An 18,916-nucleotide genomic window follows, 5' to 3' on the forward strand; every position below is an offset into this window, starting at 1 on the left:
AAATGCGAAGTGCTGCATTTTGGGAAAGCAAATCTTAGCAGAGCTTACACACTTAATGGTAAGGTCCTAGGGAGTGTTGCTGAACAAAGAGACCTTGGAGTGCAGGTTCATAGCTCCTTGAAAGTGGAGTCGCAGGTAGATAGGATAGTGAAGAAGGCGTTTGGTTTGCTTTCCTTTATTGGTCAGAGTATTGAGTACTGGAGTTGGGAGATCATGTTGCGGCTGTATAGGACATTGGTTAGGCCACTGTTGGAATATTGCAGGCAATTCTGGTCTCCTTCCTATCGGAAAGATGTTGTGAAACTTGAAAGGATTCAGAAAAGATTTACAAGGATGTTGCCTGGGTTGGAGGATCTGAGCTACAGGGAGAGGCTGAACAGGCTGGGGCTGTTTTCCCTGGAGCGTTGGAGGCTGAGGGGTGACCTTCTAGAGGTTTACAAAATTATGAAGGGCATGGATAGGATGAGTAGGCAAAGTCTTTTCCCTGGGGTCGGGAAGTCCAGAACTAGAGGGCATAGGTTTAGGGTGAGAGGGGAAAGATATAAAAGAAATCTAAGGGGAAACTTTTTCACGCAGAGGGTGGTATGTGTATGGAATGAGCTGCCAGAGGATGTGGTGGAGGCTGGTACAATTGCAACATTGAAGAGTAATTTGGATGGGTATATGAATAGGAAGGGTTTGGAGGGATATGGGCCGGGTGCTGGCAGGTGGAACTAGATTAGGTTGGGATATCTGGGGGGCATGGACGGGTTGGACCGAAGGGTCTGTTTCCATGCTGTACATCTCAATGACTCTTTGACTCTATAAAGTAAGGGCAATGCCTTCTGCGGTGGTCTAGGATCTTGTGAACAGGGTAAGAATTTGTGTGCCTTCACAGCAACCACACTGAAGAATCATTGAGGCAGGCATAGTCTATTTCAAGTATTATCACTTAGAATTTTTATTAATTCAATATAAAATCATGTACAGAAAACTAAAGAGAAAGAAAAATTGAATTAAGAAGGAGAAATAAAAGAAAATGTAACAAAATGTATTTAAAATCTCCAGCAATAGATAAATTTTTAAGAAGTGAATCATATTTGCAAAAGGAAACTGTAGTTTTCTGTGGTTGTTTTGTGGTTAAAGATTGATGTATGTTTGAGTGGATTAATATGGATCTTCACTCTGCCATATTTATTCGGTATTTAGCGGGGAAGTAGTGCAAACATTCTGCCTTCATGTGTCTGAATTCTGAGTTACTTAGTCAGATGACATTTTAACTAAATTTGGTAGAGCCACATTTTCCGGATTTCCACTTCTAAATGCATATGCACAAACACCATGAGTTTCTATCTGATCTGTTCCTTTAACACCCATATTATAGGTCCCATCCTTTTGAAAATCTGACCTTGTTAATACAAACTTGGGCTACTTAAAGAACAAGGACCAGTACAGCACAGGAACAGGCCTTCACCCCACTCAATTTGCACCGATGCCTTTCTAAATGACAAACCTTTAGCCTCCACACGATCTAAAGCTCTTTATTCCCAGCCCAGATCCCTCTTAAACATTGTTCATGAATCTACTTCTATCACCTCCTCCTGCAGCACATTCCAGGCACATACCACCTTCTGTGTAAAAAAAATCAGCCTCTCACATCTCCTTTAAACTTGACTCTTTTAACCTTATTCTAGATTAGAGTGGTGCTGGAAAAGTAGAGCAGTTCAGGCAGCATCTGAGGAGCAGGAAAATCGACGTTTCGGGCAAAAGCCCTTCATCAGGAATAGAGGCAGAGTGCCTGCAGGATGGGAGAGATAAATGAGAGGAGGGTGGGGGTGGGGAGAAAGTAGCATAGAGTACAATATGTGAATGGGGGTGGGGATGGAGGTGATAGGTCAGGGAGGAGGGTGGGGGAAGGTAGCAAAGAGTACAATTGGTGAATGGGGGTGGGGATGAAGGTGACAGGTCAGAGAGAAGGGTGGGGTGGATGGGTGGAAAGGAAGATAGGCAAGTAGGACAAGTCATGGGGACAGTGCTGAGCTAGAAGTTTGGAACTGGGGTGAGGTGGGGAAGGGGAAATGAGGAAACTGATAAAGTCCACATTGATGCCCTGAGGTTGAGGTGTTCTGAGGCGGAAGATGAGGGTGGTGAGGCAGCGACGGTGAAGGAGGCCCTGGACCTCCATGTCCTCGGCAGAGTGGGAGGGGGAGTTGAAACACAGGGCAGTGTGGTTGATTGGTGCGAGTGTCCCAGAGATGTTCCCTAGACCGGTCTGCTAGAAGGCGTCCAGCCTCCCCAATGTAAAGGAGACTGCATCAGGAGCAACGGATACAATAAATGATATTGGCGGATGTGCAGGTAAAACTTTGATGGATGTGGAAGGCTCCTTTGGGGCCTTGGATGGAGGTGAGGGAGGAGGTGTGGGCACAGGTTTTGCAATTCCTGCAGTGGCAGGGGAAGTTGCCAGGAAGGGAGGGTGAGTTGTTGGGGGGGAAGTGGACCTGACCAGGTAGTCACAGAGGGAATGGTCTTTGCGGAAGGCAGAAAGGCGTGGGGAGGGAAATATATCCCTGGTGGTGGGGTCCATTTGGAGATGGTGGAAATGTCGTTGGATGATTTGGTTTATGCGAAGGTTAATAGGGTGGAAGGTGAGCACCAAGGGGGTTCTGTCCTTGTTGGAGGGGTGGGGTCTGAGGGCGGAGGTGCGGGATGTGGACGACATGCATTGGAGGGCATCTTTAACCACGTGGGAAGGGAAATTGCAATCTCTAAAGAAGGAGGCCATCTGGTATGTTCTGTGGTGGAACTGGTCCTCCTGGGAACAGATACGGCGGAGGTGGAGGAATTGGGAATCCGGGATGGCATTTTTGCAGGAGGTATTGTGGGAAGAGGTGTAATCCAGGTAGCTGTGGGAATCAGTGGGTTTGTAAAAAATGTCGGTGTCAAGTCGGTCGTCATTATGGAGATGGAGAGGTCCAGGAAGGGGAGGGAGGTGTCAGAGATGGTCCAGGTGTATTTAAGGTCAGGGTGGAATGTGTTGGTGAAGTTGATGAATTACTCAACCTCCTTGCGGGAGCACGGTGGTGCCAATGCAGTCATCAATGCAGCGGAGGAAGAGGTGGGGAGTGGTGCTGGTGTAACTACGGACCTTTTAACCTTAAACCTATGTCCCTAGTATTTGACAGCACAGGGTCAGCACAGGTAGACAGGGTGGAGAAGAAGGCATATGGGAAAGCTTGCTTTCATTAACTGGAGTGTAGAATATAGGAACATGGAACAAAAAATTCTCGAACTATCAGTTCCATTATGCCTCTCATAATTTTGTAAGCTTCTATCAAGTTGCCCATCAGCCTCCAGCATTCAAGTGAAAAGTTTGTCTAATTTTTCCTCATAGCTAATACCCTCCAAACCAAGCAACATGCGGGTAAACGGCTCCTGTACTGCCTCCAAAGCATCCACATCTTTCTTGTAGTGTGGTGATCAGAACTGTACACAATATTCCAAATGTGGCTGAACTGAAATTCTATACATCTGCAACATGACCTGTCAATTTTACGCTATAACTGAACTGATGAAGGCAAGCATGCTATATGCTTTCTTGACTACATTATCCATTTGTGTTCCACTTTAAAGGAACAGTGGACCTGTACGAATCGATCTCTCTATATGTTAATGCGTCTTGGAGTTCTGTCATTTACTGTCCACTTCCCTGCTGCATTAGACCTTCCAAAATGCATCACCTCACATTTGTCTGGATTAAATTGCATCTTCAATATCTCTGCCCAAGTCTCTAGCCTATCTATGCTCTGCTGTATCCTCTGGCAATCCTCCTCACTATCCACAGCTCCCCCAATCTTTGTGTCATCTGTGCTACTAATCAGACCACCTATTTTCTCCTCCAAATCATTTATATATAGACATTACACACAAAAGAGCTGCCAGCACTTATCCCTGCAGAACACCCATGGTCACAAATCTCCAGTCAGAAAAACATCCTTCCACCACTACTCTCTATCTTCTATGACCAAGCCAGTTTTGTATCCATCTGACTAGCTCACCACGGATCCCATGTGACTTCGCCTTCTGTACCAGCCTGCCAGGAGAGAGCTTGTCAAAAGTGTTTTAAAGTCTGTATAGACAAAATCTATCACTTTACTTCATTAATCATATTTGTCACTTCCTCCAAAAACTCAAGTTAGTGAAACACAATGTTTCTCACACAAAACCTTGCCACCTGTTGCTAAAAAGATCATATTTTTTCCAAACGTGAATAAATTCTGTCCCTAAGAAACTTCTCCAATAATTTCCCTACCAGTGACTTAAGGCTCACCAGTCTGTAATTTCCCAGATTATCTCTTTTGCCCTTCTTAAACAAAGGAACAACATTAGGTATTGTCTAATTCTCTGGGACCTCACCTGTGACTAAACAAAATACAAAGATTTTGTACAAGAATCCAGAAATTTTCTCCCTCACCTGCCTCAGCATTATAAGATAAATCCCATCAGTTCCTGGAGATTTGCCTACCTTAATGGGTTTCAAAACATGCAAGGCCTCCTCCTTTTTTATATTGACATTACTGGAATCTCAAAATACCCCTGTACAGATTCACTAAGCACCATGCCTTTCTCCCTTGTGAATGCTGATGCAAAGTATTCATTAAGGATTTCACTTACATCCTTCAGCTCCATGCATAAATTCCCTCCTTTTAAGTTGGATCAACCCTTTCCCTAACTATCCTCTTGCTCCTTATTTAAATATAAAAAGCCTTGAGAATTTCCTTAATCCTGTTTGCTGAGGTAATTTCATGGCCCCCTTTAGCCCTCCTAACTCTTTGTTTAAATTCTCTTCTGTTTTCTTTACATTCTATCCAAGATGGTGACAGTGGAGTAGGCAGCATCCAGTCTCCTGTGCTTGTGGATCATCCAATCCATTTGCTTGTTTTTCCCTCTTCTTTCTTTTCTTCTTTGCTCAAGTTTTTGGCAGAAGGCGGTTTTGATGGGGTTCAGAGCATGTTAGTTGTGGCTGGTGAGTCCAGAGTCAAGACAGTAGCGTCAAGGAGGCAGCTGGCAGAGCACGGGGACCTGGTATCGGCTGCTACATTGACAGAGGCGATGTTGGCGAGGTGGAGGACAGATGCTTTGGGCCAATGGTGGTTTGTCGAGACCATTGAAGCCACATCTGGTAGTGATCTGCTTCGGCATCATTGGCAGCATGGCTTGGGATTCCATCAGATGAATCAGTGGTGTTTTTGATGATGAGGTGGTTTCAGCCCAGTATCTGTCAGCCCGGGGTTCCTTTGGGAAGCTTTTGTGGTGCCTTCTTTCCTGGGGACAGTGACAGGATTCTGCACAGTCTTGTGGTCTGAGGTTCCAGGGAGCAGGCATTGATGGTCTGCTACAGCAGGGGCTTCAAGCCTTGTATTCCAGTAGCATAGCATGGCAGTCTTGCAGTGGTATTGTCTTTTCCCAAACCCAGGAACCATGAATTGAACGAAGATAGACTTTGTCTAAATTTTTAAAATGTTTTCTTATCTATGGCTTTTGTTATTAATATAAGCACCATTGTATGGTGGCTTAAACACTTTTCACTGTATTTTTTTGTAAAAATACAAGTGGCAATAAATGATTATTCTATTCTGTTCTATTCCTCGAAGGCTCTATCTGTCTCAGTTTGCTAAACCTTATATGTGCTTCCTTTTCCCTGGACATGAATTCTTTCCCAAATGTTTTAATCAAGAAAATATTTCAATCAACTGATGGATTCCATAATCTGGTCTTCCATAATAACATTGAAAAAGAAAGCACCTAAACTTTGGGGCTGCACAGTGGCTCAGGGGCAGCATGGTGCCTAGCACTGCTGCTTCACAGTGCCAGGGACCCAGGTTTTATCCCAGCCTTGGGTGACTATCTGTGTGCAGATTGCACATACTTCCTGTGTCTGTGTGGGTTTCCTCCAAGTGTTTCGGTTTCATCTCACAGTCCAAAAGAAGTGCAGGTCAGGTGAATTGGCCATGCTAAATTGTCCGTAGTATAGGTGCTTTAGTCAGAGGGAAATGAGACTGGGCGGGTTACTCTTCAGAGGGTTGGTGTGGACTTGTTGGACCGAAGGGCCTGTTTCCACACTGTAGGGAATCTAATCTAAACTTTCTATTCAAAATAAGGATGTTGTGTTAAAAAAAAAGTCTGCTTCATTGATTTTGATCATTCTCATGCTTAGTGTTGTAGTGAGACAGTAAATGCTTTTCAATAACTTTGTTCACACTTTTTTAGTTTCAGTCTGTTACGAAGAATACACGACCAGAAAGATCCTGATATCAGTGTGGGCGGCACGGTGGCACAGTGGTTAGCACTGCTGTCTCACAGCGCCGGAGACCTGGGTTCAATTCCCGCCTCAGGCGACTGACTGTGTGGAGTTTGCATGTTCTCCCCGTGTCTGCGTGGGTTTCCTCCCACAGTCACAAAGATGTGCAGGTCAGGTGAATTGGCCATGCTAAATTGCCCGTAGTGTTAGGTAAGGGGTATGGGTGGGTCGGTGTGGATGTGTTAGGCCGAAGGGTCTGTTTCCACACTTTAATGTAATCTAAATCAGTCATTGGTAACAGGTCACAGGACATCATGCCTGTGAAAGGAGGGAATCTAAAAGTGAATAAAATATTATAATGAAGTTAAAATATTTGCTGTGAAATAGTGATACATAACTTTATTTAAAATACACTTAGCTGAAATTGTAAGTCTCTGTTTTTGCTAATGAGTAAACTTCTCAGCAGTTTAGCATCAATGTAAAACATGTAGTTATATACATGGCTCCTTCTTACAAACATTTAAAACAGTGTTTCAAAATGAAGGATTTAGAGCATGATGGAATCTGCCTTGTTAAAAGTAGAAGGTTGTCAAGTAGAACTTCAAGCAAAGAATTCTGTGCTTTGCTGACAGTCGGCTGACATCTAACCCATTGTCTAGCCCGGGGGCCAGATTTTCAAAAGGTCGCTACCCATAATGTAGGTGTTAGCGATTGGCAGTGAGGGAAGACAGATATGTGCAACTAATACAGTTAAAATGACAATTCCCTGTGACCAGTCATCAGAAGTAGCTACCACATAGTGAGAAGCTCCTCACTTCAAACTAGATCACTGTGATTTTGTTTTGATTGAGTTTAAGTTTAAGCCATAGCTAAATGAGCCGATGCAAGATTAATTTAGAAATGCCACAGTTGCAGTTGAAAATATAAGTGGTAATTTTCTTACCAAAGTTCTACATGTATTGTGTAAAGAATGGCCTCCAGCAACAGTGAAAAGCAACTTGTTCTACGCTCTGTCCAGTAATGGAGCCAAATATTATGTGGGTCATATAATGTGCAGTCAATTCTAGGTTAACTGCTTCTCACTGCTGCCTGAGATAGATTTCCTGCCCCTGCACACACAACAGGTGTCAAAAAGGATGGGTGAAAATACTCTCCTCTCCATCCTAAGGATCCTGAGCCCAGCATTCTCTATCACCAATTTGGATAGGAATTAATTCATCACAGAAAGGAATGAAGCTTAGGATTTCTTAGTGTTCAATGTCCATCAAATTGCATGGTTACTCTCAGTAAAGTTTCCTTGAATATTTCCATGATAGTGATAATAAATGATTTAGCTATTTATGATGTTTATTTGGATGGTTCAGAAAAACTACAAAGTTTGGAGAAGCATCATTATTTGATCACAGTGACAAACCCAAGGGTCGGCTGTAACAATAGGTAATATCATTCCAACCCTGACCAACATGGGCAATGATGTGTCAGTGGGAAAATATGGCAGGACCAACACTGAGAAAAAAGAAATTCTCTGAGTTTCCACCTAATTCTTTGAATGGCAAGATGAGAAAGTGAGGACTGCAGATGCTGGAGATCAGAGCTGAAAAATGTGCTGCTGGAAAAGCGCAGCAGGTCAGGCAGCATCCAAGCAACAGGAGAATCGATGTTTCGGGCATAAGCCCTTCTTCAGGAATGAGGAAGGTGTGCCAAGCAGGCTAAGATAAAAGGTAGGGAGGAGGGACTTGGGGGAGGGGAGTTGGAAATGCGATTGGTGGAAGGAGGTTAAAGTGAGGGTGATAGGCCGGAGAGGGGGTGGGGGCGGAGAGGTCGGGAAGAAGATTGCAGGTCAAGAAGGTGGTGCTGAGTCCGAGGGTTGGGACTGAGATAAGGTGGGGGGAGGGGAAATGAGGAAGCTGGAGAAATCTGCATTCATCCCTTGTGGTTGGAGGGTTCCTAGACGGAAGATGAAGCGCTCTTCCTCCAGGCGTCGTGTTGCCATGGTCTGGCGATGGAGGACGCCAAGGACCTGCATGTCCTTGGCAGAGTGGGAGGGGGAGTAAAAGTGTTCAGCCATGGGGCGGTTGGGTTGGTTGGTCCGGGTGTCCCAGAGGTGTTCTCTGAAACATTCCGCAAGTAGGCGGCCTGTCTTCCAATGTAGAGGAGGCCACATCGGGTGCAGCTGATGCAGTAAATGAAGTGTGTGGAGGTGCAGGTGAATTTATGACGGATATGGAAGGATCCCTTTGGCCTTGGAGGGAAGTGAGGGGGGAGGTGTGAGCACAAGTTTTGCATTTCTTGCGGTTGCAGGGGAAGGTGCCGGGAGTGGAGGTTGGGTTAGTGGGGGGTGTGGACCTGACGAGGGAGTCGCGGAGGGAGTGGTCTTTCCGGAAAGCTGATAGGGGAGGGGAGGGAAATATATCCTTGGTGGTGGGGTCTGTTTGGAGGTGGCAGAAATGACGAAGAATGATACGATGTATCTGGAGGTTGGTGGGGTGGTAGGTGAGGACCAGTGGGGTTCTGTCCTGGTGGCGATTGGAGGGGCGGGGTTCAAGGGCGGAGGAGCGGGAAGTGGAGGAGATGCGGTGGAGAGCATCGTCAACCATGTCTGAGGAATCTGATGAGAAATCTGATTAGTGAGCAGCGAGGAACCCTTTTAGCAATACATGAAATAGGAGCAGAGGTAAACCAATTGGTCTCTCGAGACTGCTCCACATTAAAGAATATCATGGAAGATTTGTTTGTGTTTTAAATTCCACCATACCACTTACACTGATAACCCTGCCTTAATTACATTCTGAGGCACACAACACTCTGAAAGAAGAAAGCTTCCCCCCACCTCTATTCAGCAAGGGAGACCACACATTGGAGCTAGGAATATCAGCCTACACAAAAACCTAACTATAGTCAGTTCTGAAGAAAGGTCACTGGACCTAAAACATTAACGCTGCTTTCACTCCACAGATGCTGCCAGAGTTGCAAGAAGATTTCTTCAGCAATGTCTGGCTTTGTTTCAGATTTCCAGCATCTGTGTTTTTTTTTGTTATGTCCATCTGTAACTTCCGAATGGATTCTCCACAAGATACTTTCCTACCTACCATGGTGTTATCTGCAAATTTAACCATACCTTTGTTCCCATCATCTAAAATACAAAACAGAATTTTTAACATGCATATATTTACAGCTCACTAGAACTTATTCATGCCTCTTTTATAAGCAATCTTCTTTTTCCCAAACAGTAGAGTGAAACCAGACAGCAACGACTCCTGATATGAAAGTCAGAGCTAGTGGCTCCAGATCACCATTTGTTCCTCCGAGTCTCCAAATTCTTCAGCATTCCCCCAAATCTCAAGCATACCTCATGGCCAGTGACCATAGGCACACTCTCACCCACAGAGGTTGGCATCAGACATGTACCAGCCCTACCACATCTTCATGGAATGCCTCCAATTCATTTGTGATAGTGTTCACCACTTCAATATTGCACTTTGAGGAAATCATCATACATTGACTATCAACGTGCTGTTGGTCAAAAGGCAAGAAGCACCTGTTTAATCCCAGAGGCAGATGCAACTATTCTGCTTGTTCCATTATTACTGTTCCTGTTGTTCAATAAACGTTAATGTCCTCAAACTGTTCAAAACCTTTCCAACTTGTGAGGCTCCCACAGTGAGCAATAATGAAAAGTTATGTCACATATTGCATTCAGAAAAGAGTGGCCCTCCTTTGGATATGGTTTGAATATAAGGACAGGTTGTCTCTGTAGTTTCTTGTCACTGCAATTTTAATGACAATCACTTGGAGAGGTAATGATTTATGAATGTAAGATTGTATTTCTAATGATTGAATTTCCTACACCACGTATTTACCCACAGAATTCTTTTTCTTTCCCACCCATTACATGCACTATGAAAGCCTATTCCAGAGCGTTAGCATTTGATCTGATTAACAGCTGGTCTTTAAATATGGCACTGGAGGCAGAACTTTCAGAAGATCCTGGCAGTGATGACTACTCCTGTCACTAGTTAGTGCACAATAGTGCTCGAGTGACACCATAGAGGGGAAACATAATAAAGTGAGCAGCAGGGAATAGTTTAAGATAACTTGCTCAAGCTCATGGTGAGAAATTCTTTCTTCATGAAATTCCCTGAAATTGACAATTAGACGGTTTTTGGTAAAATTCAGGCAAATGTTATTGAAAATTATCATGGTTGAGTTTGTCTATTTTGATACTAAGGCACTTTAAAAGGTAAATTTCAAATTTTTCATTAGCTCTACATTTAAAGAACAGTATTACAAATGAATGCTGAATTATAGCTCAGAAAGTAGTAATTGTACATTGAAACAGATATTTTCAACCCTCCTAATGCTTTGAATATGCTTCTTCTGCCAAACAGTAAGTTTTAATGTGACCAATGTTTTTCCATCTCACAGCTCATGCAGCGAACATGAGGTAAACAACTACAATGTATACTTTATTATACTTTGGATTACCCTGGAATGTCAAAAGAAAAGTCAGTCCTAAATAATGACATACTTGAATGCACAAAACCAGTTTATTTCCATAACACATTATTCCAATCTGCTGCTTGTGTCAAAATGAGTAGTGAAATCATGCAGTTTTCCCTGCAATGTCAGCTACATAAATTTAATGAACAGACATATTTATTAAGGTTTTGAAAGATATTATTTAATGTTGTTCTTCATTTTCAGGTAGTTGATTATGCTTGGACAAAGAATGTGTAAACTATTGGTGAAAGAAACATTTCATTATTTCTGATATCGTACAAAATGAGCAGGTGTAAAATTTGGTATATCTATTAAATGTTTAGGCATATTTGTATTCTTATTTATAACCTTTTTTTGCCATTTGTATCTCTTCTTTGACTTTCACATTAGCAAAACCCAATGATTTAAGCAATATCACAAATGACTATTTCTATCCTGTTTACTTCTGACAATCTGAAAAAAGACGTCCTTTTTCAGAGATGGTAATGGATATTATTGAGTACAGACAGATAATAAAATCAGGGTTAAACATATTTGCAAATTATCCTTAACTATCATTGTTCTAGAGGTGAGATGCTCTGAAATGAGGTACTTTAATACTTTAATTCAAATATCTATCAATGGGGAGTACAAAGCTATTGTTTTAAAAAGATTCTCAAGGTCAAGGACCAGGCTCGCAGGAAAGTAGTCTGACACAGAACAAACAGCCAAGAGGCGAGTCTGCTAGAATATGAGCATTTTATTCCCCACAGCGTCGCCACAACCAGGTCTCATACTTACAACGGGTCTGGCTTATACTCACTCTACATGTTACCGGAACTGGGAGCCGTCAGTTCTCGTAGAGCGGTTGCCAACAACCCACGCTCGGCGGTTAAACGTAACCCCGGAGCAGACTCTACCGAACTGGAGACTTTTCCAGCTGATATACTCTTTTCCAGATATAAATATTCATGTGAACAGCAGAGCAAGGCTAAAAAACACATTCCATTCTGGTTACATACAGATAAGAAGATTCACACGGGAAGGTGTATAATAAGATTCACACGGGACTAAGCGACACCTTCCATTTTCGGTTAGATTCACACATGTATTGGGACACAATTTTAACCCTTTCACCACATTCCACTGCTTGGCCCAATACATGTGTTGCATTATGATTCACACATGTATTGGGACATAATTTTACACCACATTCCACTGCTTGGCCCAATACATGTGTTACATTATGCCCATATGTATTCTTTCTAACAAGCGCCTACGTACACGCCAAATATACAAGCAAGTCAGGACATTACAGCATGTTAAAATCACCAGGACCGCTACCAGGATCGACAAGGGTGGGAACAGGAATGTCCCCGCAGTGGAGGACATACCACTCAATATGTCCCACCAATGATGAGCTGACTCCACGTCCACTACACGGGCAGCATGTACTACCTCCTGTCCATGTATAAAGGTAGACACCGTAACCTTGGTGACATTGGTTTGATGCTTTCGTAATATCTGCTTAAGCTCCTCGGATCGGTCCAATGCTCGCTTAAACCGATCCAGGGAAATGTTCCAAGGATTCATCAGCACTTTCCACGGCACCTTGGTAAAGTGGCGAGCACTGCTATAAGTGGTCAACAAATAGGTGTGATTCTGCCAGTGCCACTGATAGACATTTGAGAGGCATCCCGAGAACGGTGCTGAGGGAAGCATAGGATGTGGATTATTGGTAGCCACACAGAGCGTGTGTGGCCCAATCTGCCACATCATGTCCCTTGGAGTCTCAACAGTCCATTCGCACAGGGCCGTTCCCTTAGTCAAGCAAGGGTCCCGATACCTGTCCATCAGTAGGCAAGTTTTCCCCTGATCAGTCTGTTCACAAGCGGACAGATCATAGGTAATATTGGTATCTGGGCTAAACCACTGTTCCCTTGTCTTCAGAAAATAATATCCAGAAGATGTAATCACTGGTAATACATAATATCGACAGACCGTAACAGTGTGGGTTACATTCATGGTAACAAAGTATCCGTTACACATAGTTGCGTTACACCATGTTCGCTCTGGATGGGTTATCATCCACAATTTCTCAGATACATTCCATAGTCCCCTCCACTCTTGTACATTGGGGGATGTTACCACACGCAAAAAGCGTTCTTTCTGTATTTGAGCATGCAACATTTGAATATGACAGGCAGTCCAATTTAACTGAGCCGTAATGTTCTCAGACAGTTCCTGAGTGGCACCCCAGACATCCAGTTCCCATCGCAGAGATCGTATCATTATTTCAGCTGTCTCTCCTTGAGTCATCATTACGGATGGCATCCACCTTCCAATAGTATGTAGTCCTTGTGAGGTGGCCTGTCCCGTGTTAGATAATTTAGTACGGGTCACCTCAGAGTCAATGGCATTCGAGATACCCATAACAGTTCCTGCGCCTCCCAGCAGGGTGTCGTACCACGCTCGTCGCCGCCTCTTGGTATGACACTCGGGTATGAGGGGCAACTGTACCCGCCAATGAACATCAGTGTGCAGTACCGCCCGGGCCATCTGTTGACAAGTTGACATAATAGGGGCCAACTGTGTTCGATGCGACCGCACGCCCCCCGTGGCTGGCCCGCCCCGCGTGGGGTTTAATAACGCCTCAGACGGGGCGTTCGTCGAGGGCAGTACCATTATTAACCACATGAATCGATGACGATTCCGAATATCGGTGGCATTGCGCAGCCACAGATCTTCCCCCCGAGCTGTGATGCTCCAATGAGTCCCCGTTGTCCCGCATGTCTGGGTGCGTCGGTCCCACAAACACGTCTTGACTTGGGCATTTACCACCAGGGTGCAATTAGGCGGTATGCATATTTTTCCCCATCCCGGCGCATGTAGCACTGTGCACACGTGTACAATTGACAGTCGCTGGTGAGAGTCAGAACAACGCACTGCTGACCGGGTTCACATGTAAAATTGTCCTGCGTCCATCGCTGGCTACTGGCCTCCCACCGCACCTCATGGCGGGCGACCGGTACCAGCGTCCAGGCCGTGATACCGATGCCCTGGAGTGGCCATCCGATCGCGAACATCGCCAATAGGAGTCGCAATCCCCATGACCACCCCATGTTCAAGGCGGAGGGCCAGCCTGCGGGTGCATAGCAATTACAACATTATTTAGGTCTCACGTAAGTAGCACTGGTTTGCCGGGACGTTTGCCCAGGTCGGGTCCCCGGGGTACATAATGGTGACCAGACTGTCCTTCCCCTGTGCTATGATTTCGGCCGGCCTGGGGGGGCCGGTCGTCTGGCGCACCCATACCTTGGCCCCCTTAGTGTCAGTAGACCCCAATCCCCCCGTCCCACGCTCAGTAACCGTAACGGGAGCCCCCGTCTCTTCCACCGTTGTAAGGTTACATGGCTTAATGACCAATTGCGCTATTCTGTCCCCCTTCTGTATCACGTAAGGTTCAGCGGTGATGTTGACCAGGATCACCCCCAACTCCCCTTGGTAGTCCGCGTCAATTACGCCTGCCATCACATCAATCCCCTTTAGTGACAGTCCCGACCGCGGGAGGATATGCCCATAGGTTCCAGGGGGACAAATCAATCCTAATCCGGTCTTAATCACCGTAGGTTTCTGTTGGATCAAAGTCTGGGCAGTTAGTGCTCGTAGGTCCAGTCCAGCCGAAGCCGGCGTGGCCCTTACGGGAATATCAGCTTCCTCAGCGAATTTCCACATTTTAATAGGCTGAGTCTTTGGGGTATCACATACTCGTATCATCCTATTCAAGGGTGTTACCCCATTTCCTAATGGGCGGTTATTAATTTGTTTCACCACCCGAATTAGTTGCTTCTTCCAACCTGTTAAGTCATTGCAACCTCCTGCTTTTCGTAGTGAGGACTTCAGAAGCCCATTCATTCGTTCTATAAGTCCCGCAGCTTGTGGGTGATAGGGTACATGATAAACCCATTCCACGTGGTTATCGTGACACCACTGCTTTACCGCCCTTCCTGTGAAATGGGAGCCATTGTCACTCTGGACCTGTATGGGCAATCCATAAAATTGTTCAATCAAATCTAAACATCGCAAGGTAGCCTATTGATTGTTGTGACGACAGGGATGGGCTACCAAAACCCCAGACATAGTGTCCACAGCTGTACATATGTGGTTACATCCTTGTGAGGAGGGTAAGGGACCCACAAAGTCCATTTGCCAGCTCTGTCCCGGACCATCCCCCCGATGGATATGTCCCATCATGTGTTGGGGCACTCCCTGCCGCTGATGTTGACACTGCTCACACTGGTTTACTGCAGTCTTAACATCATCTACCATAAGATCTATTCCTCGGTCTCGAGCCCATTGCAAGGTTCCTTGCACTCCCCAGTGCCCAGCCTTAAGGTGTGCCCTTCTAGCTAGGTCCACTGAGGTGCCCCTTTGCACCATCATGGTTCGGACGATACCATCCACATATCGGTTATGTAGAGCTTCCACATCATTTCGAGATGTATGGGCATCTACGTGGGTGATGTATATGACCAGGTATTGAGCTTTCTCCCATATATCTTCCCATAACTGTTTACCCCATACTTCCCTATTCTGGATCATCCACTGATTGGCCTGCCAAGTTGGCATCCATTGTGTCATGCCGTTAACCACTGACCACGAGTCAGAGAACAAACAAACTCCCATGACCCCTGCTTGCATGACTACCATATGCACTGCTTTTAATTCTGCCCACTGACTACTTTTTCCCTCCCCTAATTCTTCTAGGGTAGTGCCTTGTTTTGGGTTAAAGGCGGCAGCTTTCCATCTACGCTGTCCCGCTTTCCATTGGGCTGACCCATCTACGAACCAAGCCGTGGCTTGTTCATCCGGGGTCAGTTCATCATACCGTTTTCCCATCTTAACGGGTGATTCCTTGTATTCAATCACCTCAAACCGTTTTTCCCCTTCCTCAGGGGCCTCCGCCACTTGCTCATGTAGGACTGACACTCCTTTCTGTCCAGTCCGCACTCTCTCCGACACATACCATTTCCATTTAATGATGCTGCTCTCTTGGGCAGTTCCTATTCGGTGGGTAGTGGGGTCACTAAGTACCCACGGAAGAATAGGGATAGCTGTTCTCATGATCACTTCATGTCCAATGGTCAGGGCTTCGGTTTCCACCAAGCCCCAGTAGCATGCTAATAACTGTTTCTCAAAGGGGGTATACCGTTCCCCTGCCGGGGGTAATTTTCGGGACCAAAATCCCAGTGGCTTACGGGTTCTTCTCTGTTTTTGCCATAAGCTCCAATTGGCATAATCCCCCTGTGCTGAGACTTGCAGTTCTACAGGTCCTGACTGTATCTTTCCCAAGGATACAGCTTGCTGTATCGCTTGCTTGGCCATTTCAAATGCAGTTTGATGGACCTCCGTCCATTCGAACGCTGCCTTTTTCCTCGTAACTCGATACAAAGGTTTTAAAATTTGTCCTAAATGGGGAATATGCTGTCTCCAGAATCCGAATAACCCAATAAATTGCTGCACGTCCTTCTGGGTGTGAGGGACGGCAAAGACCTGAATCTTATTTTTAGCTTTCGCAGTGATTTCCCTTTCCCCCTTGTTCCACACGATTCCTAAGAATTTTACCGTTTGTGAGGGACCCTGGATTTTGGCTGGGTTGATCTCCCACCCATATCCTCGCATATGTTGAACCAGTTGGTCCAGCAATTCCTGAACCTGCTTCTGACTTGTCCCCTGTATCATCATATCGTCAATATAGTGCGAGATCATCACTTCGTCAGGCACTTTAAAGGCAGCCAAGTGTTCTGCAACTATCCGGTGGCAGATAGTAGGGCTATGCAGATATCCTTGGGGCAATCGCGTGAACGTGAATTGTCTACCCTCCCAAGTGAATGTGAACTGTTCCTGCCTATCTTCGGGAATAGGAATTGTGAAGAAGGCATTAGCCAAATCAATTACTCCGTACCACACCCCTGGATGATGTTGGATTCGTCCTATAATAGTGACGGCATCCGGGACCGCTGCCGTCAAGGCCGGAGTGTGACGGTTTAGTTGCCGATAATCTACTGTCATCCGCCATGACCCATCGGCTTTATGTACGGGCCATAAGGGGTTATTCCACGCCGTGGTGCATGTCCTAAGCACTCCCGCTTCCAAATAATCCTTAATTGTGGCGGATATTTCTTTATGTCCGCCGGGAATCCTATATGTCTAAGACTTATTACGCGATCGGCGATCGGGATGGGGAAGGGGTCCATTTTAACCTTTCCCACTAACACCGTCCTACAGCGCAAAGCCATTTTCGTGATTCCAAATTCAAACTTCCCTTGTTGGAGGTGAAGTGTTAAACCGGCCAGAATGTCCATTCCCAGGATCCATTCTCTAACCGGTGTAATGATAATTGAATAAGTTTTAATGGGCATTGTACCTATCTTTAGGGGCAATTGTACTGTTTTTCCTTCAATCAGATTACCTCCCAGCCCAACCAGCGTGACTGGGGTTCCTTTAAACTTATGGGGCGTCCCATAGATTAAGGTGGCCTCCGCCCCTGTGTCCACTAGAGCCATAACGGTTTGGACGGATTTGCGCCAATAGATAGTCAATGATACATGAGGTCGAATGTCGTCTGCTGACCATTGGCTCGTTCGTGGGCAAACCCTTGGGGCTTGGCCCGATTCCTATTGTTCCTCCCATTCATCTTCCCCAGACAGCACTGGGTAAAGACGTTTGCCTCGCCCTTCTTTGTTCTTGCCTTTCTTACTAGGTTTACGGCCACGCCTATCCACTTTATAACACTCTCGGAGGGGAGGCCGTACCTCCTCCTCCTCCTCGTCCTCCGAGGATTCCCACCGCTGGGAAGTGGAAGTTCTACCCCTTCGAGGCTCATTAACAACCGGACCCCGTGTCTGACATTTTTGTGTTAGTAATTCCACTAGGTCTTCCATAGTGGGTCGGGACTCCGTCTCTACCCGGGACACCTTCAGTCCCTTTCGTCTGCATAAGTCTTTTAATTCCGGTGTAGGTAGGCCATCAATCTCCGATGCTGGGACCTGCGCCCGTATCAAAGCTTGCCACAAAGCACGCCGTGAGGGGCCTTGGTTACTTCCTTGATTAGGGTTTACTTTTCCCCTGCCCGAGCCTCAGGGCGACGCCCCTCCGTGCCCCCCTGAGAAGCACGGGTTGTGGGTCCCCAATCCCCCAAACCACCCATCTCCCTCATCATACTACGGGCATCTCCTAGGGTTTCTCCCCGTCCACTCAACATTATGGTTAATAACAGTGGTTTATAATGGGGGGGGGCAGTCTTCACTAGGTGGTCTCTAGTCTGTCTACTAACATTTGTGTTATCTACCTCGTCCAGCACTCCCAGCAACAGGGCATCCCGCACACACAAACGGGTTAGCCTCTGAACCCCTTCCTTAATTGTTGTCCAGGTTCCTTCCAAGGGGGGCCAATCGGACGGGAAGGGATACTGTTCGGCCACTGCCCTGGCATACATCCCAAATAAGGTCCCCATACTGCGATCTATTACCATATCCTTGGCTTGTCTGCGGTACCCCAGGTCTATGGCAGCATCCTTTGCTAATCCACCAAACTTGGGAGCATCCTGATAGTCTACCTGCACTTGTTGCCCCCCTTCCTCGAGGAGCCGAATTAGCCATAGCTCTAACGGCTCCCCAGGATTACGTCGGGTTTTCTGGGTGATAAACAGCACCTCATCGGTAGTGAAGTCTTCCGTTAATTCAGAGAATTCTGCAGGAGGCTGAGCCCGCGGTAATTCATGCATAATTGCCTCCCCTTGTTCATTCCGTATAGGGTTTCCTTCCTCATCTAACATTACCTCCCGTTGCACTGGGAGACGTCTCTGAACCTGCTTTCTCCTAACCACTGGTTTAGCTTGGAGTACGGGTGGGTCCTCTTCGTACTGATCATCTGAATCTCCCCAAATGTTCCCATCCCAATGATCGATATCCCACCGATCCCCGTTATTTAACTGGGCTACAAACGCCCGTACTTGTACCGGGTCCGGGGTTCGAGGGACCTTCCTTTTCTCTTTCCGTTTCTTAGCAGACAGATACATAATAGTTCGCCCTGCTAGTTCAGTTAATGCTGTCAATTCAGCTTTTAACTTCATAATTTCCTGCCTCAACATAGAGG

The sequence above is a fragment of the Chiloscyllium plagiosum genome, unplaced genomic scaffold (genome assembly GCF_037043375.1).
Source record: "Chiloscyllium plagiosum isolate Xiang-an unplaced genomic scaffold, Cpla_swu_hap1 HiC_scaffold_7, whole genome shotgun sequence".
Lineage (NCBI taxonomy): Eukaryota > Metazoa > Chordata > Chondrichthyes > Orectolobiformes > Hemiscylliidae > Chiloscyllium > Chiloscyllium plagiosum.